Below are 24,990 nucleotides of genomic sequence, written 5' to 3'. Positions count from 1 at the left end.
ATGGGACTCACTGCACAAAAACGAAACTAGTGGCATCAGCTACTACATCTGCGCTTTTCTCCAAAGTTTCAGGTCGCGCCCTGCCGATTTGCATGCTGGTTGGCCATTCATCCGCTTCAAAACGGTACCAAGTTTGTCCAGATCCATTTACGTTAAGATACCTTTAGGCTGCGATACATGGGAGCCAGGCGGGTTGCGCTGACAGGCCTCCCTATGGGACTCACTGCACAAAAAACGAAACTAGTGGCATCAGCTACTACATCTGCGCTTTTCTCCAAAAGTTTCAGGTCTGCGCCCTGCCGATTTGCATGCTGGTTGGCCCATTCATCCGCTTCAAAACGGTACCAAGTTTGTCCAGATCCATTTACGTTAAGGTACCTTTAGGCTGCGATACATGGGGCCAGGCGGTTGGCGCTGACAGGCCTCCCTATGGGACTCACTGCACAAAAACGAAACTAGTGGCATCAGCTACTACATCTGCGCTTTTCTCCAAAAGTTTCATGTCCTGCGACCTGCCGATTTGCATGCTGGTTGGCCCATTCATCCGCTTCAAAACGGTACAAGTTTGTCAAGATCCATTTACGTTAAGGTACCTTTAGGCTGCGATACATGGGAGCCAGGCGGGTTGGCGCTGACAGGCCTCCCTATGGGACTCACTGCACAAAAACGAAACTAGTGGCATCAGCTACTACATCTGCGCTTTTCTCCAAAGTTTCAAGTCCTGCGCCCTGCCGATTTGCATGCTGGTTGGCCCATTCATCCGCTTCAAAACGGTACCAAGTTTGTCCAGATCCATTTACGTTAAGGTACCTTTAGGCTGCGATACATGGGAGCAAGCGGGTTTGCGCTGACAGGCCTCCCTATGGGACTCACTGCACAAAAACGAAACTAGTGGCATCAGCTACTACATCTGCGCTTTTCTCCAAAAGTTTCAGGTCCTGCGCCCTGCCGATTTGCATGCTGGTTGGCCCATTCATCCGCTTCAAAACGGTACCAAGTTTGTCCAGATCCATTTACGTTAAGGTACCTTTAGGCTGCGATACATGGGAGCCAGGCGGGTTGGCGCTGACAGGCCTCCCTATGGGACTCACTGCACAAAAACGAAACTAGTGGCATCAGCTACTACATCTGCGCTTTTCTCCAAAAGTTTCAAGTTCTGCGCCCTGCCGATTTGCATGCTGGTTGGCCCATTCATCCGCTTCAAAACGGTACCAAGTTTGTCCAGATCCATTTACGTTAAGGTACCTTTAGGCTGCGATACATGGGAGCAAGGCGGGTTGGCGCTGACAGGCCTCCCTATGGGACTCACTGCACAAAAACGAAACTAGTGGCATCAGCTACTACATCTGCGCTTTTCTCCAAAAGTTTCAAGTTCTGCGCCCTGCCGATTTGCATGCTGGTTGGCCCATTCATCCGCTTCAAAACGGTACCAAGTTTGTCAAGATCCATTTACGTTAAGGTACCTTTAGGCTGCGATACATGGGAGCCAGGCGGGTTGGCGCTGACAGGCCTCCCTATGGGACTCACTGCACAAAAACGAAACTAGTGGCATCAGCTACTACATCTGCGCTTTTCTCCAAAAGTTTATGTCCTGCGCCCTGCCGATTTGCATGCTGGTTGGCCCATTCATCCGCTTCAAAACGGTACCAAGTTTGTCAAGATCCATTTACGTTAAGGTACCTTTAGGCTGCGATACATGGGAGCCAGGCGGGTTGGCGCTGACAGGCCTCCCTATGGGACTCACTGCACAAAAACGAAACTAGTGGCATCAGCTACTACATCTGCGCTTTTCTCCAAAAGTTTCAAGTCCTGCGCCTGCCGATTTGCATGCTGGTTGGCCCATTCATCCGCTTCAAAACGGTACCAAGTTTGTCCAGATCCATTTACGTTAGGTACCTTTAGGCTGCGATACATGGGAGCCAGGCGGGTTGGCGCTGACAGGCCCCCTATGGGACTCACTGCACAAAAACGAAACTAGTGGCATCAGCTACTACATCTGCGCTTTTCTCCAAAAGTTTCATGTCCTGCGCCCTGCCGATTTGCATGCTGGTTGGCCCATTCATCCGCTTCAAAACGGTACCAAGTTTGTCCAGATCCATTTACGTTAAGGTACCTTTAGGCTGCGATACATGGGAGCCAGGCGGGTTGGCGCTGACAGGCCTCCCTATGGGACTCACTGCACAAAAACGAAACTAGTGGCATCAGCTACTACATCTGCGCTTTTCTCCAAAAGTTTCAAGTCCTGCGCCCTGCCGATTTGCATGCTGGTTGGCCCATTCATCCGCTTCAAAACGGTACCAAGTTTGTCCAGATCCATTTACGTTAAGGTACCTTTAGGCTGCGATACATGGGAGCCAGGCGGGTTGGCGCTGACAGGCCCCCTATGGGACTCACTGCACAAAAACGAAACTAGTGGCATCAGCTACTACATCTGCGCTTTTCTCCAAAAGTTTCAAGGTCTGCGCCCTGCCGATTTGCATGCTGGTTGGCCCATTCATCCGCTTCAAAACGGTACCAAGTTTGTCCAGATCCATTTACGTTAAGGTACCTTTAGGCTGCGATACATGGGAGCCAGGCGGGTTGGCGCTGACAGGCCTCCCTATGGGACTCACTGCACAAAAACGAAACTAGTGGCATCAGCTACTACATCTGCGCTTTTCTCCAAAAGTTTCAGGTCTAGCGCCCTGCCGATTTGCATGCTGGTTGGCCCATTCATCCGCTTCAAAACGGTACCAAGTTTGTCCAGATCCATTTACGTTAAGGTACCTTTAGGCTGCGATACATGGGAGCCAGGCGGGTTGGCGCTGACAGGCCTCCCTATGGGACTCACTGCACAAAAACGAAACTAGTGGCATCAGCTACTACATCTGCGCTTTTCTCCAAAAGTTTCATGTCCTGCGCCCTGCCGATTTGCATGCTGGTTGGCCCATTCATCCGCTTCAAAACGGTACCAAGTTTGTCCAGATCCATTTACGTTAAGGTACCTTTAGGCTGCGATACATGGGAGCCAGGCGGGTTGGCGCTGACAGGCCTCCCTATGGGACTCACTGCACAAAAACGAAACTAGTGGCATCAGCTACTACATCTGCGCTTTTCTCCAAAAGTTTCATGTCTGCGCCCTGCCGATTTGCATGCTGGTTGGCCCATTCATCCGCTTCAAAACGGTACCAAGTTTGTCCAGATCCATTTACGTTAAGGTACCTTTAGGCTGCGATACATGGGAGCCAGGCGGGTTGGCGCTGACAGGCCTCCCTATGGGACTCACTGCACAAAAACGAAACTAGTGGCATCAGCTACTACATCTGCGCTTTTCTCCAAAAGTTTCAAGTCCTGCGCCCTGCCGATTTGCATGCTGGTTGGCCCATTCATCCGCTTCAAAACGGTACCAAGTTTGTCCAGATCCATTTACGTTAAGGTACCTTTAGGCTGCGATACATGGGAGCCAGGCGGGTTGGCGCTGACAGGCCTCCCTATGGGACTCACTGCACAAAAACGAAACTAGTGGCATCAGCTACTACATCTGCGCTTTTCTCCAAAAGTTTCAAGTCCTGCGCCCTGCCGATTTGCATGCTGGTTGGCCCATTCATCCGCTTCAAAACGGTACCAAGTTTGTCCAGATCCATTTACGTTAAGGTACCTTTAGGCTGCGATACATGGGAGCCAGGCGGGTTGGCGCTGACAGGCCTCCCTATGGGACTCACTGCACAAAAACGAAACTAGTGGCATCAGCTACTACATCTGCGCTTTTCTCCAAAAGTTTCAGGTCTGCGCCCTGCCGATTTGCATGCTGGTTGGCCCATTCATCCGCTTCAAAACGGTACCAAGTTTGTCCAGATCCATTTACGTTAAGGTACCTTTAGGCTGCGATACATGGGAGCCAGGCGGGTTGGCGCTGACAGGCCTCCCTATGGGACTCACTGCACAAAAACGAAACTAGTGGCATCAGCTACTACATCTGCGCTTTTCTCCAAAAGTTTCATGTCTGCGCCCTGCCGATTTGCATGCTGGTTGGCCCATTCATCCGCTTCAAAACGGTACCAAGTTTGTCCAGATCCATTTACGTTAAGGTACCTTTAGGCTGCGATACATGGGAGCCAGGCGGGTTGGCGCTGACAGGCCTCCCTATGGGACTCACTGCACAAAAACGAAACTAGTGGCATCAGCTACTACATCTGCGCTTTTCTCCAAAAGTTTCAGGTCTGCGCCCTGCCGATTTGCATGCTGGTTGGCCCATTCATCCGCTTCAAAACGGTACCAAGTTTGTCCAGATCCATTTACGTTAAGGTACCTTTAGGCTGCGATACATGGGAGCAAGGCGGGTTGGCGCTGACAGGCCTCCCTATGGGACTCACTGCACAAAAACGAAACTAGTGGCATCAGCTACTACATCTGCGCTTTTCTCCAAAAGTTTCAGGTCTGCGCCCTGCCGATTTGCATGCTGGTTGGCCCATTCATCCGCTTCAAAACGGTACCAAGTTTGTCCAGATCCATTTACGTTAAGGTACCTTTAGGCTGCGATACATGGGAGCCAGGCGGGTTGGCGCTGACAGGCCTCCCTATGGGACTCACTGCACAAAAACGAAACTAGTGGCATCAGCTACTACATCTGCGCTTTTCTCCAAAAGTTTCATGTCTGCGCCCTGCCGATTTGCATGCTGGTTGGCCCATTCATCCGCTTCAAAACGGTACCAAGTTTGTCCAGATCCATTTACGTTAAGGTACCTTTAGGCTGCGATACATGGGAGCCAGGCGGGTTGGCGCTGACAGGCCTCCCTATGGGACTCACTGCACAAAAACGAAACTAGTGGCATCAGCTACTACATCTGCGCTTTTCTCCAAAAGTTTCAAGTCTGCGCCCTGCCGATTTGCATGCTGGTTGGCCCATTCATCCGCTTCAAAACGGTACCAAGTTTGTCCAGATCCATTTACGTTAAGGTACCTTTAGGCTGCGATACATGGGAGCCAGGCGGGTTGGCGCTGACAGGCCTCCCTATGGGACTCACTGCACAAAAACGAAACTAGTGGCATCAGCTACTACATCTGCGCTTTTCTCCAAAAGTTTCAGTCTGCGCCCTGCCGATTTGCATGCTGGTTGGCCCATTCATCCGCTTCAAAACGGTACCAAGTTTGTCCAGATCCATTTACGTTAAGGTACCTTTAGGCTGCGATACATGGGAGCCAGGCGGGTTGGCGCTGACAGGCCTCCCTATGGGACTCACTGCACAAAAACGAAACTAGTGGCATCAGCTACTACATCTGCGCTTTTCTCCAAAAGTTTCATGTCCTGCGCCCTGCCGATTTGCATGCTGGTTGGCCCATTCATCCGCTTCAAAACGGTACCAAGTTTGTCCAGATCCATTTACGTTAAGGTACCTTTAGGCTGCGATACATGGGAGCCAGGCGGGTTGGCGCTGACAGGCCTCCCTATGGGACTCACTGCACAAAAACGAAACTAGTGGCATCAGCTACTACATCTGCGCTTTTCTCCAAAAGTTTCAAGTCCTGCGCCCTGCCGATTTGCATGCTGGTTGGCCCATTCATCCGCTTCAAAACGGTACCAAGTTTGTCCAGATCCATTTACGTTAAGGTACCTTTAGGCTGCGATACATGGGAGCCAGGCGGGTTGGCGCTGACAGGCCTCCCTATGGGACTCACTGCACAAAAACGAAACTAGTGGCATCAGCTACTACATCTGCGCTTTTCTCCAAAAGTTTCAGGTCCTGCGCCCTGCCGATTTGCATGCTGGTTGGCCCATTCATCCGCTTCAAAACGGTACCAAGTTTGTCCAGATCCATTTACGTTAAGGTACCTTTAGGCTGCGATACATGGGAGCCAGGCGGGTTGGCGCTGACAGGCCTCCCTATGGGACTCACTGCACAAAAACGAAACTAGTGGCATCAGCTACTACATCTGCGCTTTTCTCCAAAAGTTTCAAGTCCTGCGCCCTGCCGATTTGCATGCTGGTTGGCCCATTCATCCGCTTCAAAACGGTACCAAGTTTGTCCAGATCCATTTACGTTAAGGTACCTTTAGGCTGCGATACATGGGAGCAAGGCGGGTTGGCGCTGACAGGCCTCCCTATGGGACTCACTGCACAAAAACGAAACTAGTGGCATCAGCTACTACATCTGCGCTTTTCTCCAAAAGTTTCAGGTCTAGCGCCCTGCCGATTTGCATGCTGGTTGGCCCATTCATCCGCTTCAAAACGGTACCAAGTTTGTCCAGATCCATTTACGTTAAGGTACCTTTAGGCTGCGATACATGGGAGCCAGGCGGGTTGGCGCTGACAGGCCTCCCTATGGGACTCACTGCACAAAAACGAAACTAGTGGCATCAGCTACTACATCTGCGCTTTTCTCCAAAAGTTTCATGTCCTGCGCCCTGCCGATTTGCATGCTGGTTGGCCCATTCATCCGCTTCAAAACGGTACCAAGTTTGTCCAGATCCATTTACGTTAAGGTACCTTTAGGCTGCGATACATGGGAGCCAGGCGGGTTGGCGCTGACAGGCCTCCCTATGGGACTCACTGCACAAAAACGAAACTAGTGGCATCAGCTACTACATCTGCGCTTTTCTCCAAAAGTTTCAGGTCTGCGCCCTGCCGATTTGCATGCTGGTTGGCCCATTCATCCGCTTCAAAACGGTACCAAGTTTGTCCAGATCCATTTACGTTAAGGTACCTTTAGGCTGCGATACATGGGAGCCAGGCGGGTTGGCGCTGACAGGCCTCCCTATGGGACTCACTGCACAAAAACGAAACTAGTGGCATCAGCTACTACATCTGCGCTTTTCTCCAAAAGTTTCAGGTCTGCGCCCTGCCGATTTGCATGCTGGTTGGCCCATTCATCCGCTTCAAAACGGTACCAAGTTTGTCCAGATCCATTTACGTTAAGGTACCTTTAGGCTGCGATACATGGGAGCCAGGCGGGTTGGCGCTGACAGGCCTCCCTATGGGACTCACTGCACAAAAACGAAACTAGTGGCATCAGCTACTACATCTGCGCTTTTCTCCAAAAGTTTCAGGTCTGCGCCCTGCCGATTTGCATGCTGGTTGGCCCATTCATCCGCTTCAAAACGGTACCAAGTTTGTCCAGATCCATTTACGTTAAGGTACCTTTAGGCTGCGATACATGGGAGCCAGGCGGGTTGGCGCTGACAGGCCTCCCTATGGGACTCACTGCACAAAAACGAAACTAGTGGCATCAGCTACTACATCTGCGCTTTTCTCCAAAAGTTTCATGTCTGCGCCCTGCCGATTTGCATGCTGGTTGGCCCATTCATCCGCTTCAAAACGGTACCAAGTTTGTCCAGATCCATTTACGTTAAGGTACCTTTAGGCTGCGATACATGGGAGCCAGGCGGGTTGGCGCTGACAGGCCTCCCTATGGGACTCACTGCACAAAAACGAAACTAGTGGCATCAGCTACTACATCTGCGCTTTTCTCCAAAAGTTTCATGTCTGCGCCCTGCCGATTTGCATGCTGGTTGGCCCATTCATCCGCTTCAAAACGGTACCAAGTTTGTCCAGATCCATTTACGTTAAGGTACCTTTAGGCTGCGATACATGGGAGCAAGGCGGGTTGGCGCTGACAGGCCTCCCTATGGGACTCACTGCACAAAAACGAAACTAGTGGCATCAGCTACTACATCTGCGCTTTTCTCCAAAAGTTTCAGGTCTGCGCCCTGCCGATTTGCATGCTGGTTGGCCCATTCATCCGCTTCAAAACGGTACCAAGTTTGTCCAGATCCATTTACGTTAAGGTACCTTTAGGCTGCGATACATGGGAGCAAGGCGGGTTGGCGCTGACAGGCCTCCCTATGGGACTCACTGCACAAAAACGAAACTAGTGGCATCAGCTACTACATCTGCGCTTTTCTCCAAAAGTTTCAGGTCTGCGCCCTGCCGATTTGCATGCTGGTTGGCCCATTCATCCGCTTCAAAACGGTACCAAGTTTGTCCAGATCCATTTACGTTAAGGTACCTTTAGGCTGCGATACATGGGAGCCAGGCGGGTTGGCGCTGACAGGCCTCCCTATGGGACTCACTGCACAAAAACGAAACTAGTGGCATCAGCTACTACATCTGCGCTTTTCTCCAAAAGTTTCAGGTCTGCGCCCTGCCGATTTGCATGCTGGTTGGCCCATTCATCCGCTTCAAAACGGTACCAAGTTTGTCCAGATCCATTTACGTTAAGGTACCTTTAGGCTGCGATACATGGGAGCAAGGCGGGTTGGCGCTGACAGGCCTCCCTATGGGACTCACTGCACAAAAACGAAACTAGTGGCATCAGCTACTACATCTGCGCTTTTCTCCAAAAGTTTCAGGTCTAGCGCCCTGCCGATTTGCATGCTGGTTGGCCCATTCATCCGCTTCAAAACGGTACCAAGTTTGTCCAGATCCATTTACGTTAAGGTACCTTTAGGCTGCGATACATGGGAGCCAGGCGGGTTGGCGCTGACAGGCCTCCCTATGGGACTCACTGCACAAAAACGAAACTAGTGGCATCAGCTACTACATCTGCGCTTTTCTCCAAAAGTTTCATGTCCTGCGCCCTGCCGATTTGCATGCTGGTTGGCCCATTCATCCGCTTCAAAACGGTACCAAGTTTGTCCAGATCCATTTACGTTAAGGTACCTTTAGGCTGCGATACATGGGAGCAGGCGGGTTGGCGCTGACAGGCCTCCCTATGGGACTCACTGCACAAAAACGAAACTAGTGGCATCAGCTACTACATCTGCGCTTTTCTCCAAAAGTTTCAGTCTGCGCCCTGCCGATTTGCATGCTGGTTGGCCCATTCATCCGCTTCAAAACGGTACCAAGTTTGTCCAGATCCATTTACGTTAAGGTACCTTTAGGCTGCGATACATGGGAGCCAGGCGGGTTGGCGCTGACAGGCCTCCCTATGGGACTCACTGCACAAAAACGAAACTAGTGGCATCAGCTACTACATCTGCGCTTTTCTCCAAAAGTTTCATGTCCTGCGCCCTGCCGATTTGCATGCTGGTTGGCCCATTCATCCGCTTCAAAACGGTACCAAGTTTGTCCAGATCCATTTACGTTAAGGTACCTTTAGGCTGCGATACATGGGAGCCAGGCGGGTTGGCGCTGACAGGCCTCCCTATGGGACTCACTGCACAAAAACGAAACTAGTGGCATCAGCTACTACATCTGCGCTTTTCTCCAAAAGTTTCAGTCTGCGCCCTGCCGATTTGCATGCTGGTTGGCCCATTCATCCGCTTCAAAACGGTACCAAGTTTGTCCAGATCCATTTACGTTAAGGTACCTTTAGGCTGCGATACATGGGAGCAAGGCGGGTTGGCGCTGACAGGCCTCCCTATGGGACTCACTGCACAAAAACGAAACTAGTGGCATCAGCTACTACATCTGCGCTTTTCTCCAAAAGTTTCAGGTCTGCGCCCTGCCGATTTGCATGCTGGTTGGCCCATTCATCCGCTTCAAAACGGTACCAAGTTTGTCCAGATCCATTTACGTTAAGGTACCTTTAGGCTGCGATACATGGGAGCCAGGCGGGTTGGCGCTGACAGGCCCCCTATGGGACTCACTGCACAAAAACGAAACTAGTGGCATCAGCTACTACATCTGCGCTTTTCTCCAAAAGTTTCAGGTCTGCGCCCTGCCGATTTGCATGCTGGTTGGCCCATTCATCCGCTTCAAAACGGTACCAAGTTTGTCCAGATCCATTTACGTTAAGGTACCTTTAGGCTGCGATACATGGGAGCCAGGCGGGTTGGCGCTGACAGGCCTCCCTATGGGACTCACTGCACAAAAACGAAACTAGTGGCATCAGCTACTACATCTGCGCTTTTCTCCAAAAGTTTCATGTCTGCGCCCTGCCGATTTGCATGCTGGTTGGCCCATTCATCCGCTTCAAAACGGTACCAAGTTTGTCCAGATCCATTTACGTTAAGGTACCTTTAGGCTGCGATACATGGGAGCCAGGCGGGTTGGCGCTGACAGGCCTCCCTATGGGACTCACTGCACAAAAACGAAACTAGTGGCATCAGCTACTACATCTGCGCTTTTCTCCAAAAGTTTCAGTCTGCGCCCTGCCGATTTGCATGCTGGTTGGCCCATTCATCCGCTTCAAAACGGTACCAAGTTTGTCCAGATCCATTTACGTTAAGGTACCTTTAGGCTGCGATACATGGGAGCAAGGCGGGTTGGCGCTGACAGGCCTCCCTATGGGACTCACTGCACAAAAACGAAACTAGTGGCATCAGCTACTACATCTGCGCTTTTCTCCAAAAGTTTCAAGTCTGCGCCCTGCCGATTTGCATGCTGGTTGGCCCATTCATCCGCTTCAAAACGGTACCAAGTTTGTCCAGATCCATTTACGTTAAGGTACCTTTAGGCTGCGATACATGGGAGCCAGGCGGGTTGGCGCTGACAGGCCTCCCTATGGGACTCACTGCACAAAAACGAAACTAGTGGCATCAGCTACTACATCTGCGCTTTTCTCCAAAAGTTTCAGGTCTAGCGCCCTGCCGATTTGCATGCTGGTTGGCCCATTCATCCGCTTCAAAACGGTACCAAGTTTGTCCAGATCCATTTACGTTAAGGTACCTTTAGGCTGCGATACATGGGAGCCAGGCGGGTTGGCGCTGACAGGCCTCCCTATGGGACTCACTGCACAAAAACGAAACTAGTGGCATCAGCTACTACATCTGCGCTTTTCTCCAAAAGTTTCATGTCCTGCGCCCTGCCGATTTGCATGCTGGTTGGCCCATTCATCCGCTTCAAAACGGTACCAAGTTTGTCCAGATCCATTTACGTTAAGGTACCTTTAGGCTGCGATACATGGGAGCCAGGCGGGTTGGCGCTGACAGGCCTCCCTATGGGACTCACTGCACAAAAACGAAACTAGTGGCATCAGCTACTACATCTGCGCTTTTCTCCAAAAGTTTCAAGTCCTGCGCCCTGCCGATTTGCATGCTGGTTGGCCCATTCATCCGCTTCAAAACGGTACCAAGTTTGTCCAGATCCATTTACGTTAAGGTACCTTTAGGCTGCGATACATGGGAGCAAGGCGGGTTGGCGCTGACAGGCCTCCCTATGGGACTCACTGCACAAAAACGAAACTAGTGGCATCAGCTACTACATCTGCGCTTTTCTCCAAAAGTTTCAGGTCTGCGCCCTGCCGATTTGCATGCTGGTTGGCCCATTCATCCGCTTCAAAACGGTACCAAGTTTGTCCAGATCCATTTACGTTAAGGTACCTTTAGGCTGCGATACATGGGAGCCAGGCGGGTTGGCGCTGACAGGCCTCCCTATGGGACTCACTGCACAAAAACGAAACTAGTGGCATCAGCTACTACATCTGCGCTTTTCTCCAAAAGTTTCATGTCCTGCGACCTGCCGATTTGCATGCTGGTTGGCCCATTCATCCGCTTCAAAACGGTACCAAGTTTGTCCAGATCCATTTACGTTAAGGTACCTTTAGGCTGCGATACATGGGAGCCAGGCGGGTTGGCGCTGACAGGCCTCCCTATGGGACTCACTGCACAAAAACGAAACTAGTGGCATCAGCTACTACATCTGCGCTTTTCTCCAAAAGTTTCAAGTCCTGCGCCCTGCCGATTTGCATGCTGGTTGGCCCATTCATCCGCTTCAAAACGGTACCAAGTTTGTCCAGATCCATTTACGTTAAGGTACCTTTAGGCTGCGATACATGGGAGCAAGGCGGGTTGGCGCTGACAGGCCCCCTATGGGACTCACTGCACAAAAACGAAACTAGTGGCATCAGCTACTACATCTGCGCTTTTCTCCAAAAGTTTCAAGTTCTGCGCCCTGCCGATTTGCATGCTGGTTGGCCCATTCATCCGCTTCAAAACGGTACCAAGTTTGTCCAGATCCATTTACGTTAAGGTACCTTTAGGCTGCGATACATGGGAGCCAGGCGGGTTGGCGCTGACAGGCCTCCCTATGGGACTCACTGCACAAAAACGAAACTAGTGGCATCAGCTACTACATCTGCGCTTTTCTCCAAAAGTTTCATGTCTGCGCCCTGCCGATTTGCATGCTGGTTGGCCCATTCATCCGCTTCAAAACGGTACCAAGTTTGTCCAGATCCATTTACGTTAAGGTACCTTTAGGCTGCGATACATGGGAGCCAGGCGGGTTGGCGCTGACAGGCCTCCCTATGGGACTCACTGCACAAAAACGAAACTAGTGGCATCAGCTACTACATCTGCGCTTTTCTCCAAAAGTTTCATGTCCTGCGCCCTGCCGATTTGCATGCTGGTTGGCCCATTCATCCGCTTCAAAACGGTACCAAGTTTGTCCAGATCCATTTACGTTAAGGTACCTTTAGGCTGCGATACATGGGAGCCAGGCGGGTTGGCGCTGACAGGCCTCCCTATGGGACTCACTGCACAAAAACGAAACTAGTGGCATCAGCTACTACATCTGCGCTTTTCTCCAAAAGTTTCAGGTCTGCGCCCTGCCGATTTGCATGCTGGTTGGCCCATTCATCCGCTTCAAAACGGTACCAAGTTTGTCCAGATCCATTTACGTTAAGGTACCTTTAGGCTGCGATACATGGGAGCCAGGCGGGTTGGCGCTGACAGGCCTCCCTATGGGACTCACTGCACAAAAACGAAACTAGTGGCATCAGCTACTACATCTGCGCTTTTCTCCAAAAGTTTCATGTCCTGCGACCTGCCGATTTGCATGCTGGTTGGCCCATTCATCCGCTTCAAAACGGTACCAAGTTTGTCCAGATCCATTTACGTTAAGGTACCTTTAGGCTGCGATACATGGGAGCCAGGCGGGTTGGCGCTGACAGGCCTCCCTATGGGACTCACTGCACAAAAACGAAACTAGTGGCATCAGCTACTACATCTGCGCTTTTCTCCAAAAGTTTCATGTCCTGCGCCCTGCCGATTTGCATGCTGGTTGGCCCATTCATCCGCTTCAAAACGGTACCAAGTTTGTCCAGATCCATTTACGTTAAGGTACCTTTAGGCTGCGATACATGGGAGCCAGGCGGGTTGGCGCTGACAGGCCTCCCTATGGGACTCACTGCACAAAAACGAAACTAGTGGCATCAGCTACTACATCTGCGCTTTTCTCCAAAAGTTTCAGGTCTGCGCCCTGCCGATTTGCATGCTGGTTGGCCCATTCATCCGCTTCAAAACGGTACCAAGTTTGTCCAGATCCATTTACGTTAAGGTACCTTTAGGCTGCGATACATGGGAGCCAGGCGGGTTGGCGCTGACAGGCCTCCCTATGGGACTCACTGCACAAAAACGAAACTAGTGGCATCAGCTACTACATCTGCGCTTTTCTCCAAAAGTTTCATGTCCTGCGACCTGCCGATTTGCATGCTGGTTGGCCCATTCATCCGCTTCAAAACGGTACCAAGTTTGTCCAGATCCATTTACGTTAAGGTACCTTTAGGCTGCGATACATGGGAGCCAGGCGGGTTGGCGCTGACAGGCCTCCCTATGGGACTCACTGCACAAAAACGAAACTAGTGGCATCAGCTACTACATCTGCGCTTTTCTCCAAAAGTTTCAGGTCTAGCGCCCTGCCGATTTGCATGCTGGTTGGCCCATTCATCCGCTTCAAAACGGTACCAAGTTTGTCCAGATCCATTTACGTTAAGGTACCTTTAGGCTGCGATACATGGGAGCCAGGCGGGTTGGCGCTGACAGGCCTCCCTATGGGACTCACTGCACAAAAACGAAACTAGTGGCATCAGCTACTACATCTGCGCTTTTCTCCAAAAGTTTCATGTCTGCGCCCTGCCGATTTGCATGCTGGTTGGCCCATTCATCCGCTTCAAAACGGTACCAAGTTTGTCCAGATCCATTTACGTTAAGGTACCTTTAGGCTGCGATACATGGGAGCAAGGCGGGTTGGCGCTGACAGGCCTCCCTATGGGACTCACTGCACAAAAACGAAACTAGTGGCATCAGCTACTACATCTGCGCTTTTCTCCAAAAGTTTCAGGTCTGCGCCCTGCCGATTTGCATGCTGGTTGGCCCATTCATCCGCTTCAAAACGGTACCAAGTTTGTCCAGATCCATTTACGTTAAGGTACCTTTAGGCTGCGATACATGGGAGCCAGGCGGGTTGGCGCTGACAGGCCTCCCTATGGGACTCACTGCACAAAAACGAAACTAGTGGCATCAGCTACTACATCTGCGCTTTTCTCCAAAAGTTTCAGGTCCTGCGCCCTGCCGATTTGCATGCTGGTTGGCCCATTCATCCGCTTCAAAACGGTACCAAGTTTGTCCAGATCCATTTACGTTAAGGTACCTTTAGGCTGCGATACATGGGAGCCAGGCGGGTTGGCGCTGACAGGCCTCCCTATGGGACTCACTGCACAAAAACGAAACTAGTGGCATCAGCTACTACATCTGCGCTTTTCTCCAAAAGTTTCATGTCTGCGCCCTGCCGATTTGCATGCTGGTTGGCCCATTCATCCGCTTCAAAACGGTACCAAGTTTGTCCAGATCCATTTACGTTAAGGTACCTTTAGGCTGCGATACATGGGAGCCAGGCGGGTTGGCGCTGACAGGCCTCCCTATGGGACTCACTGCACAAAAACGAAACTAGTGGCATCAGCTACTACATCTGCGCTTTTCTCCAAAAGTTTCATGTCCTGCGCCCTGCCGATTTGCATGCTGGTTGGCCCATTCATCCGCTTCAAAACGGTACCAAGTTTGTCCAGATCCATTTACGTTAAGGTACCTTTAGGCTGCGATACATGGGAGCCAGGCGGGTTGGCGCTGACAGGCCTCCCTATGGGACTCACTGCACAAAAACGAAACTAGTGGCATCAGCTACTACATCTGCGCTTTTCTCCAAAAGTTTCAGGTCTGCGCCCTGCCGATTTGCATGCTGGTTGGCCCATTCATCCGCTTCAAAACGGTACCAAGTTTGTCCAGATCCATTTACGTTAAGGTACCTTTAGGCTGCGATACATGGGAGCAAGGCGGGTTGGCGCTGACAGGCCTCCCTATGGGACTCACTGCACAAAAACGAAACTAGTGGCATCAGCTACTACATCTGCGCTTTTCTCCAAAAGTTTCAGGTCTAGCGCCCTGCCGATTTGCATGCTGGTTGGCCCATTCATCCGCTTCAAAACGGTACCAAGTTTGTCCAGATCCATTTACGTTAAGGTACCTTTAGGCTGCGATACATGGGAGCCAGGCGGGTTGGCGCTGACAGGCCTCCCTATGGGACTCACTGCACAAAAACGAAACTAGTGGCATCAGCTACTACATCTGCGCTTTTCTCCAAAAGTTTCATGTCCTGCGCCTGCCGATTTGCATGCTGGTTGGCCCATTCATCCGCTTCAAAACGGTACCAAGTTTGTCCAGATCCATTTACGTTAAGGTACCTTTAGGCTGCGATACATGGGAGCCAGGCGGGTTGGCGCTGACAGGCCTCCCTATGGGACTCACTGCACAAAAACGAAACTAGTGGCATCAGCTACTACATCTGCGCTTTTCTCCAAAAGTTTCAAGTCCTGCGCCCTGCCGATTTGCATGCTGGTTGGCCCATTCATCCGCTTCAAAACGGTACCAAGTTTGTCCAGATCCATTTACGTTAAGGTACCTTTAGGCTGCGATACATGGGAGCCAGGCGGGTTGGCGCTGACAGGCCTCCCTATGGGACTCACTGCACAAAAACGAAACTAGTGGCATCAGCTACTACATCTGCGCTTTTCTCCAAAAGTTTCAGGTCTGCGCCCTGCCGATTTGCATGCTGGTTGGCCCATTCATCCGCTTCAAAACGGTACCAAGTTTGTCCAGATCCATTTACGTTAAGGTACCTTTAGGCTGCGATACATGGGAGCCAGGCGGGTTGGCGCTGACAGGCCTCCCTATGGGACTCACTGCACAAAAACGAAACTAGTGGCATCAGCTACTACATCTGCGCTTTTCTCCAAAAGTTTCAAGTTCTGCGCCCTGCCGATTTGCATGCTGGTTGGCCCATTCATCCGCTTCAAAACGGTACCAAGTTTGTCCAGATCCATTTACGTTAAGGTACCTTTAGGCTGCGATACATGGGAGCCAGGCGGGTTGGCGCTGACAGGCCTCCCTATGGGACTCACTGCACAAAAACGAAACTAGTGGCATCAGCTACTACATCTGCGCTTTTCTCCAAAAGTTTCATGTCCTGCGCCCTGCCGATTTGCATGCTGGTTGGCCCATTCATCCGCTTCAAAACGGTACCAAGTTTGTCCAGATCCATTTACGTTAAGGTACCTTTAGGCTGCGATACATGGGAGCCAGGCGGGTTGGCGCTGACAGGCCTCCCTATGGGACTCACTGCACAAAAACGAAACTAGTGGCATCAGCTACTACATCTGCGCTTTTCTCCAAAAGTTTCAAGTCCTGCGCCCTGCCGATTTGCATGCTGGTTGGCCCATTCATCCGCTTCAAAACGGTACCAAGTTTGTCCAGATCCATTTACGTTAAGGTACCTTTAGGCTGCGATACATGGGAGCCAGGCGGGTTGGCGCTGACAGGCCTCCCTATGGGACTCACTGCACAAAAACGAAACTAGTGGCATCAGCTACTACATCTGCGCTTTTCTCCAAAAGTTTCAGGTCTGCGCCCTGCCGATTTGCATGCTGGTTGGCCCATTCATCCGCTTCAAAACGGTACCAAGTTTGTCCAGATCCATTTACGTTAAGGTACCTTTAGGCTGCGATACATGGGAGCCAGGCGGGTTGGCGCTGACAGGCCTCCCTATGGGACTCACTGCACAAAAACGAAACTAGTGGCATCAGCTACTACATCTGCGCTTTTCTCCAAAAGTTTCAGGTCTGCGCCCTGCCGATTTGCATGCTGGTTGGCCCATTCATCCGCTTCAAAACGGTACCAAGTTTGTCCAGATCCATTTACGTTAAGGTACCTTTAGGCTGCGATACATGGGAGCCAGGCGGGTTGGCGCTGACAGGCCTCCCTATGGGACTCACTGCACAAAAACGAAACTAGTGGCATCAGCTACTACATCTGCGCTTTTCTCCAAAAGTTTCAGGTCTGCGCCCTGCCGATTTGCATGCTGGTTGGCCCATTCATCCGCTTCAAAACGGTACCAAGTTTGTCCAGATCCATTTACGTTAAGGTACCTTTAGGCTGCGATACATGGGAGCAAGGCGGGTTGGCGCTGACAGGCCTCCCTATGGGACTCACTGCACAAAAACGAAACTAGTGGCATCAGCTACTACATCTGCGCTTTTCTCCAAAAGTTTCAGGTCTGCGCCCTGCCGATTTGCATGCTGGTTGGCCCATTCATCCGCTTCAAAACGGTACCAAGTTTGTCCAGATCCATTTACGTTAAGGTACCTTTAGGCTGCGATACATGGGAGCCAGGCGGGTTGGCGCTGACAGGCCTCCCTATGGGACTCACTGCACAAAAACGAAACTAGTGGCATCAGCTACTACATCTGCGCTTTTCTCCAAAAGTTTCATGTCCTGCGCCCTGCCGATTTGCATGCTGGTTGGCCCATTCATCCGCTTCAAAACGGTACCAAGTTTGTCCAGATCCATTTACGTTAAGGTACCTTTAGGCTGCGATACATGGGAGCCAGGCGGGTTGGCGCTGACAGGCCTCCCTATGGGACTCACTGCACAAAAACGAAACTAGTGGCATCAGCTACTACATCTGCGCTTTTCTCCAAAAGTTTCAAGTCCTGCGCCCTGCCGATTTGCATGCTGGTTGGCCCATTCATCCGCTTCAAAACGGTACCAAGTTTGTCCAGATCCATTTACGTTAAGGTACCTTTAGGCTGCGATACATGGGAGCAAGGCGGGTTGGCGCTGACAGGCCTCCCTATGGGACTCACTGCACAAAAACGAAACTAGTGGCATCAGCTACTACATCTGCGCTTTTCTCCAAAAGTTTCAGGTCTGCGCCCTGCCGATTTGCATGCTGGTTGGCCCATTCATCCGCTTCAAAACGGTACCAAGTTTGTCCAGATCCATTTACGTTAAGGTACCTTTAGGCTGCGATACATGGGAGCCAGGCGGGTTGGCGCTGACAGGCCTCCCTATGGGACTCACTGCACAAAAACGAAACTAGTGGCATCAGCTACTACATCTGCGCTTTTCTCCAAAAGTTTCAGGTCCTGCGCCCTGCCGATTTGCATGCTGGTTGGCCCATTCATCCGCTTCAAAACGGTACCAAGTTTGTCCAGATCCATTTACGTTAAGGTACCTTTAGGCTGCGATACATGGGAGCAAGGCGGGTTGGCGCTGACAGGCCTCCCTATGGGACTCACTGCACAAAAACGAAACTAGTGGCATCAGCTACTACATCTGCGCTTTTCTCCAAAAGTTTCAGGTCTGCGCCCTGCCGATTTGCATGCTGGTTGGCCCATTCATCCGCTTCAAAACGGTACCAAGTTTGTCCAGATCCATTTACGTTAAGGTACCTTTAGGCTGCGATACATGGGAGCCAGGCGGGTTGGCGCTGACAGGCCTCCCTATGGGACTCACTGCACAAAAACGAAACTAGTGGCATCAGCTACTACATCTGCGCTTTTCTCCAAAAGTTTCAGTCTGCGCCCTGCCGATTTGCATGCTGGTTGGCCCATTCATCCGCTTCAAAACGGTACCAAGTTTGTCCAGATCCATTTACGTTAAGGTACCTTTAGGCTGCGATACATGGGAGCAGGCGGGTTGGCGCTGACAGGCCTCCCTATGGGACTCACTGCACAAAAACGAAACTAGTGGCATCAGCTACTACATCTGCGCTTTTCTCCAAAAGTTTCAGTCCTGCGCCCTGCCGATTTGCATGCTGGTTGGCCCATTCATCCGCTTCAAAACGGTACCAAGTTTGTCCAGATCCATTTACGTTAAGGTACCTTTAGGCTGCGATACATGGGAGCCAGGCGGGTTGGCGCTGACAGGCCTCCCTATGGGACTCACTGCACAAAAACGAAACTAGTGGCATCAGCTACTACATCTGCGCTTTTCTCCAAAAGTTTCAAGTCCTGCGCCCTGCCGATTTGCATGCTGGTTGGCCCATTCATCCGCTTCAAAACGGTACCAAGTTTGTCCAGATCCATTTACGTTAAGGTACCTTTAGGCTGCGATACATGGGAGCCAGGCGGGTTGGCGCTGACAGGCCTCCCTATGGGACTCACTGCACAAAAACGAAACTAGTGGCATCAGCTACTACATCTGCGCTTTTCTCCAAAAGTTTCATGTCCTGCGACCTGCCGATTTGCATGCTGGTTGGCCCATTCATCCGCTTCAAAACGGTACCAAGTTTGTCCAGATCCATTTACGTTAAGGTACCTTTAGGCTGCGATACATGGGAGCCAGGCGGGTTGGCGCTGACAGGCCTCCCTATGGGACTCACTGCACAAAAACGAAACTAGTGGCATCAGCTACTACATCTGCGCTTTTCTCCAAAAGTTTCAAGTCCTGCGCCCTGCCGATTTGCATGCTGGTTGGCCCATTCATCCGCTTCAAAACGGTACCAAGTTTGTCCAGATCCATTTACGTTAAGGTACCTTTAGGCTGCGATACATGGGAGCAAGGCGGGTTGGCGCTGACAGGCCTCCCTATGGGACTCACTGCACAAAAACGAAACTAGTGGCATCAGCTACTACATCTGCGCTTTTCTCCAAAAGTTTCAGGTCTAGCGCCCTGCCGATTTGCATGCTGGTTGGCCCATTCATCCGCTTCAAAACGGTACCAAGTTTGTCCAGATCCATTTACGTTAAGGTACCTTTAGGCTGCGATACATGGGAGCCAGGCGGGTTGGCGCTGACAGGCCTCCCTATGGGACTCACTGCACAAAAACGAAACTAGTGGCATCAGCTACTACATCTGCGCTTTTCTCCAAAAGTTTCAGGTCTGCGCCCTGCCGATTTGCATGCTGGTTGGCCCATTCATCCGCTTCAAAACGGTACCAAGTTTGTCCAGATCCATTTACGTTAAGGTACCTTTAGGCTGCGATACATGGGAGCCAGGCGGGTTGGCGCTGACAGGCCTCCCTATGGGACTCACTGCACAAAAACGAAACTAGTGGCATCAGCTACTACATCTGCGCTTTTCTCCAAAAGTTTCAGGTCTGCGCCCTGCCGATTTGCATGCTGGTTGGCCCATTCATCCGCTTCAAAACGGTACCAAGTTTGTCCAGATCCATTTACGTTAAGGTACCTTTAGGCTGCGATACATGGGAGCCAGGCGGGTTGGCGCTGACAGGCCTCCCTATGGGACTCACTGCACAAAAACGAAACTAGTGGCATCAGCTACTACATCTGCGCTTTTCTCCAAAAGTTTCATGTCCTGCGCCCTGCCGATTTGCATGCTGGTTGGCCCATTCATCCGCTTCAAAACGGTACCAAGTTTGTCCAGATCCATTTACGTTAAGGTACCTTTAGGCTGCGATACATGGGAGCCAGGCGGGTTGGCGCTGACAGGCCTCCCTATGGGACTCACTGCACAAAAACGAAACTAGTGGCATCAGCTACTACATCTGCGCTTTTCTCCAAAAGTTTCAGGTCTAGCGCCCTGCCGATTTGCATGCTGGTTGGCCCATTCATCCGCTTCAAAACGGTACCAAGTTTGTCCAGATCCATTTACGTTAAGGTACCTTTAGGCTGCGATACATGGGAGCCAGGCGGGTTGGCGCTGACAGGCCTCCCTATGGGACTCACTGCACAAAAACGAAACTAGTGGCATCAGCTACTACATCTGCGCTTTTCTCCAAAAGTTTCATGTCCTGCGACCTGCCGATTTGCATGCTGGTTGGCCCATTCATCCGCTTCAAAACGGTACCAAGTTTGTCCAGATCCATTTACGTTAAGGTACCTTTAGGCTGCGATACATGGGAGCCAGGCGGGTTGGCGCTGACAGGCCTCCCTATGGGACTCACTGCACAAAAACGAAACTAGTGGCATCAGCTACTACATCTGCGCTTTTCTCCAAAAGTTTCAAGTCCTGCGCCCTGCCGATTTGCATGCTGGTTGGCCCATTCATCCGCTTCAAAACGGTACCAAGTTTGTCCAGATCCATTTACGTTAAGGTACCTTTAGGCTGCGATACATGGGAGCAAGGCGGGTTGGCGCTGACAGGCCTCCCTATGGGACTCACTGCACAAAAACGAAACTAGTGGCATCAGCTACTACATCTGCGCTTTTCTCCAAAAGTTTCAGTCTGCGCCCTGCCGATTTGCATGCTGGTTGGCCCATTCATCCGCTTCAAAACGGTACCAAGTTTGTCAAGATCCATTTACGTTAAGGTACCTTTAGGCTGCGATACATGGGAGCCAGGCGGGTTGGCGCTGACAGGCCTCCCTATGGGACTCACTGCACAAAAACGAAACTAGTGGCATCAGCTACTACATCTGCGCTTTTCTCCAAAAGTTTCATGTCCTGCGACCTGCCGATTTGCATGCTGGTTGGCCCATTCATCCGCTTCAAAACGGTACCAAGTTTGTCCAGATCCATTTACGTTAAGGTACCTTTAGGCTGCGATACATGGGAGCAAGGCGGGTTGGCGCTGACAGGCCTCCCTATGGGACTCACTGCACAAAAACGAAACTAGTGGCATCAGCTACTACATCTGCGCTTTTCTCCAAAAGTTTCAGGTCTAGCGCCCTGCCGATTTGCATGCTGGTTGGCCCATTCATCCGCTTCAAAACGGTACCAAGTTTGTCCAGATCCATTTACGTTAAGGTACCTTTAGGCTGCGATACATGGGAGCCAGGCGGGTTGGCGCTGACAGGCCTCCCTATGGGACTCACTGCACAAAAACGAAACTAGTGGCATCAGCTACTACATCTGCGCTTTTCTCCAAAAGTTTCATGTCCTGCGACCTGCCGATTTGCATGCTGGTTGGCCCATTCATCCGCTTCAAAACGGTACCAAGTTTGTCCAGATCCATTTACGTTAAGGTACCTTTAGGCTGCGATACATGGGAGCCAGGCGGGTTGGCGCTGACAGGCCTCCCTATGGGACTCACTGCACAAAAACGAAACTAGTGGCATCAGCTACTACATCTGCGCTTTTCTCCAAAAGTTTCAGTCCTGCGCCCTGCCGATTTGCATGCTGGTTGGCCCATTCATCCGCTTCAAAACGGTACCAAGTTTGTCCAGATCCATTTACGTTAAGGTACCTTTAGGCTGCGATACATGGGAGCCAGGCGGGTTGGCGCTGACAGGCCTCCCTATGGGACTCACTGCACAAAAACGAAACTAGTGGCATCAGCTACTACATCTGCGCTTTTCTCCAAAAGTTTCATGTCCTGCGCCCTGCCGATTTGCATGCTGGTTGGCCCATTCATCCGCTTCAAAACGGTACCAAGTTTGTCCAGATCCATTTACGTTAAGGTACCTTTAGGCTGCGATACATGGGAGCCAGGCGGGTTGGCGCTGACAGGCCTCCCTATGGGACTCACTGCACAAAAACGAAACTAGTGGCATCAGCTACTACATCTGCGCTTTTCTCCAAAAGTTTCAGGTCTAGCGCCCTGCCGATTTGCATGCTGGTTGGCCCATTCATCCGCTTCAAAACGGTACCAAGTTTGTCCAGATCCATTTACGTTAAGGTACCTTTAGGCTGCGATACATGGGAGCCAGGCGGGTTGGCGCTGACAGGCCTCCCTATGGGACTCACTGCACAAAAACGAAACTAGTGGCATCAGCTACTACATCTGCGCTTTTCTCCAAAAGTTTCATGTCCTGCGACCTGCCGATTTGCATGCTGGTTGGCCCATTCATCCGCTTCAAAACGGTACCAAGTTTGTCCAGATCCATTTACGTTAAGGTACCTTTAGGCTGCGATACATGGGAGCCAGGCGGGTTGGCGCTGACAGGCCTCCCTATGGGACTCACTGCACAAAAACGAAACTAGTGGCATCAGCTACTACATCTGCGCTTTTCTCCAAAAGTTTCAAGTCCTGCGCCCTGCCGATTTGCATGCTGGTTGGCCCATTCATCCGCTTCAAAACGGTACCAAGTTTGTCCAGATCCATTTACGTTAAGGTACCTTTAGGCTGCGATACATGGGAGCAAGGCGGGTTGGCGCTGACAGGCCTCCCTATGGGACTCACTGCACAAAAACGAAACTAGTGGCATCAGCTACTACATCTGCGCTTTTCTCCAAAAGTTTCAGGTCTGCGCCCTGCCGATTTGCATGCTGGTTGGCCCATTCATCCGCTTCAAAACGGTACCAAGTTTGTCCAGATCCATTTACGTTAAGGTACCTTTAGGCTGCGATACATGGGAGCCAGGCGGGTTGGCGCTGACAGGCCTCCCTATGGGACTCACTGCACAAAAACGAAACTAGTGGCATCAGCTACTACATCTGCGCTTTTCTCCAAAAGTTTCATGTCCTGCGCCCTGCCGATTTGCATGCTGGTTGGCCCATTCATCCGCTTCAAAACGGTACCAAGTTTGTCCAGATCCATTTACGTTAAGGTACCTTTAGGCTGCGATACATGGGAGCCAGGCGGGTTGGCGCTGACAGGCCTCCCTATGGGACTCACTGCACAAAAACGAAACTAGTGGCATCAGCTACTACATCTGCGCTTTTCTCCAAAAGTTTCAGGTCTGCGCCCTGCCGATTTGCATGCTGGTTGGCCCATTCATCCGCTTCAAAACGGTACCAAGTTTGTCAAGATCCATTTACGTTAAGGTACCTTTAGGCTGCGATACATGGGAGCCAGGCGGGTTGGCGCTGACAGGCCTCCCTATGGGACTCACTGCACAAAAACGAAACTAGTGGCATCAGCTACTACATCTGCGCTTTTCTCCAAAAGTTTCATGTCCTGCGCCCTGCCGATTTGCATGCTGGTTGGCCCATTCATCCGCTTCAAAACGGTACCAAGTTTGTCAAGATCCATTTACGTTAAGGTACCTTTAGGCTGCGATACATGGGAGCAAGGCGGGTTGGCGCTGACAGGCCTCCCTATGGGACTCACTGCACAAAAACGAAACTAGTGGCATCAGCTACTACATCTGCGCTTTTCTCCAAAAGTTTCATGTCTGCGCCCTGCCGATTTGCATGCTGGTTGGCCCATTCATCCGCTTCAAAACGGTACCAAGTTTGTCCAGATCCATTTACGTTAAGGTACCTTTAGGCTGCGATACATGGGAGCCAGGCGGGTTGGCGCTGACAGGCCTCCCTATGGGACTCACTGCACAAAAACGAAACTAGTGGCATCAGCTACTACATCTGCGCTTTTCTCCAAAAGTTTCATGTCTGCGCCCTGCCGATTTGCATGCTGGTTGGCCCATTCATCCGCTTCAAAACGGTACCAAGTTTGTCCAGATCCATTTACGTTAAGGTACCTTTAGGCTGCGATACATGGGAGCCAGGCGGGTTGGCGCTGACAGGCCTCCCTATGGGACTCACTGCACAAAAACGAAACTAGTGGCATCAGCTACTACATCTGCGCTTTTCTCCAAAAGTTTCAAGTCCTGCGCCCTGCCGATTTGCATGCTGGTTGGCCCATTCATCCGCTTCAAAACGGTACCAAGTTTGTCCAGATCCATTTACGTTAAGGTACCTTTAGGCTGCGATACATGGGAGCCAGGGGGTTGGCGCTGACAGGCCTCCCTATGGGACTCACTGCACAAAAACGAAACTAGTGGCATCAGCTACTACATCTGCGCTTTTCTCCAAAAGTTTCAGGTCTAGCGCCCTGCCGATTTGCATGCTGGTTGGCCCATTCATCCGCTTCAAAACGGTACCAAGTTTGTCCAGATCCATTTACGTTAAGGTACCTTTAGGCTGCGATACATGGGAGCCAGGCGGGTTGGCGCTGACAGGCCTCCCTATGGGACTCACTGCACAAAAACGAAACTAGTGGCATCAGCTACTACATCTGCGCTTTTCTCCAAAAGTTTCATGTCCTGCGCCCTGCCGATTTGCATGCTGGTTGGCCCATTCATCCGCTTCAAAACGGTACCAAGTTTGTCAAGATCCATTTACGTTAAGGTACCTTTAGGCTGCGATACATGGGAGCCAGGCGGGTTGGCGCTGACAGGCC

Source organism: Patiria miniata, unplaced genomic scaffold (assembly GCF_015706575.1).
Source record: "Patiria miniata isolate m_02_andy unplaced genomic scaffold, ASM1570657v1 HiC_scaffold_8, whole genome shotgun sequence".
Lineage (NCBI taxonomy): Eukaryota > Metazoa > Echinodermata > Asteroidea > Valvatida > Asterinidae > Patiria > Patiria miniata.
Note: the sequence above shows the minus strand (reverse complement) of the source record.